Genomic DNA, 2,278 nt, shown 5'->3' with positions numbered 1-2,278 from the left:
ATCGATCAGCCGATACGTCGCCTAATACTGTCCCTCTTTTGCTGCTGAAAGAGCTGACTTCACTAGGCCTCTGAAGGTGTGCTCTAATATCTGACATTAGCAGAAGATCCTTCAAATCCTCGCCCCACTTAGATCAGTGTAATTTGGAGACCAAGTCAACATCGATTTGTGGCAGGGAGCGTTATCTTGCTGAAAGAGGCCATCAGGGAAAACTGTTTCCATGGAAGGGTGGACCTGTTTTGCAACAATGCCCAAGTAGGTAGGACGCATCCACATGTACGTCATGTGGTTGGCACATTTTTCCTCAGAACATTGCCCAAAACATCACGCTGCTTCTACTGGCTTGTCTTCTTTTTATGGTGCAAGACACACCTGGCCATCCACGTGATGACACATAAATATGTTGTTCACCAAACCAGGCCACCTTCTTCCATTGCTCCATGGTTCAGTTCTGATGTCCACTTTACATTCTTCTATATTCTCTACATTCTGGGTCAGCATGGGTCTCCAGCAACACAGCCCCGTAAACAACATTCAACACAACAACAAACTATGATGCACTGTGCGTGTTCTGACCTTTCTATCAGAACCAGCAGGAACTTTTTGCAGCACCTAAAGCTACCGTAACCCATCTGTTGGATCAACGTGCACGGGTCAGCCTTCACTCCCCCACGTGCATCAATGATCTTTGATCTGGTCCCTGTAAAATCACTCAGATCCTGCTGTCCATTTCCCTGCCTCTAATATCCCACCTTCTTACAGGTGCCATTGTAACCAAATATTCAGTGTTATTCACATCACCTGTGAGTGCTTACAATGTTATTTCAAGGTGAAGGTCAACCAGGTGGTGACTGCTGAGGCTGTACCCTAAGGGTGAGAGGTGTCTTGAATTGTGGCACTAACACTCGGGATGGATTTGAAGTAGAGGGAATAGTGATTTGATTCTATGGCGCACACCACAAAATCCAGTGAGGACTGGCTTAAAAACAAGAAACAGGGGGTCATGGAAAAGCCTGGTCAAAACCTTTGACTGCCTTTGAAGATTCAAAAGAAAACCCTCAAACATCTCACGCTAAGGGAATTTAACAAGAGGGTGTTCCAGGAAAAGTAAGACAATTCTGCTAAAAGGGGCAAGCAGCTTCTGTTTTATTTGAGCCATTGTTTGTTTTCCACGAATAAATGATTAAAAGAACTGTTCAGGTACATAATCTTTTTCCAAGATGGGATTTTAAAAAGCATCTTTGATTAAACCTTTAATTTCTTTGCATTTCAGGCTCTATACACGCAATTGAAATCCGATGTTTTTTTTTTTTATAAAAGTGTCATAAATAATAAAGGAAAAAACAGCAAGTACCCTTTATGAAGTCCACTCAAAGGTCAGTGATACAGAATTTGGACAAAGGACATTAAACTGTCATTTTGGCCTTTTGGTGCAGAATTTAAAGCCAAATTTATTTTTAAGTCCAGGATTCCATAGCTAAAGCTTTATAGCAGATTTACCAGTCGATTACACGATTATGTCAGATCCATCTGTTAAAGGATGGGCTAAAAGACAGAAATAGTAAAAGAGAGAGTAGTAGAAGAGTTAAAACCCACACATCTGCACAGTTGTAGGTATTTTTTTTATTCTAACTCCTTGCGTGTGCTCACACTGTACCGTGCCATCGTAAAAGCATGAGCTGAGCGCTCACACCATATGTGTTTAAATCTTACTCTAGCCCCCCCCCCCCCCCCCCCCCAAACACTCACAACTGTTAATAAGGTTTAGCAGCTTTTGCTAATGCTAACAGAGCAGATGAAGAAAAGCAGCTGTTTCTGCCAATGTGTCTGTCGTTCCCATCAGCAGTGACAGGAAGAGGAGGAAACACCAGAGCAGTGGCAGAACAGGGATGGCCAGAGGGTAGACAAGGTTTTATCAGGAGGTCCACATACTAATTAAATGTCTTGTTTCTCTAACCTGGTACCTAAGAAACGTGCCTTGACAATTGTCATAACCCAGATGCATCTCTCTCTCTCTCAAACACATACTTTTGTGATCATTGTAGTTGTAATATGGTACCTGCTCTTACCACAATATGGCCTCCATATACAGTATGTACCAGAACACTTTTGGACACTCTATAAATGTGGCAAAGGCATAAGAAATGCCAGAGTTTTTGGCATTTTATCTGAGCTGATGAGGGCTGACAAGACTAAGAGTCAGCCCAACTCTAAGCAGCAATGTAGACCCATTTTCACTCACAAACACCAGTTAAATTATAGCAAATCAGGTCCAGAC

This window comes from Parambassis ranga, chromosome 22, assembly GCF_900634625.1.
Source record: "Parambassis ranga chromosome 22, fParRan2.1, whole genome shotgun sequence".
NCBI classification, from domain to species: Eukaryota; Metazoa; Chordata; class Actinopteri; family Ambassidae; genus Parambassis; species Parambassis ranga.
Note: the sequence above shows the minus strand (reverse complement) of the source record.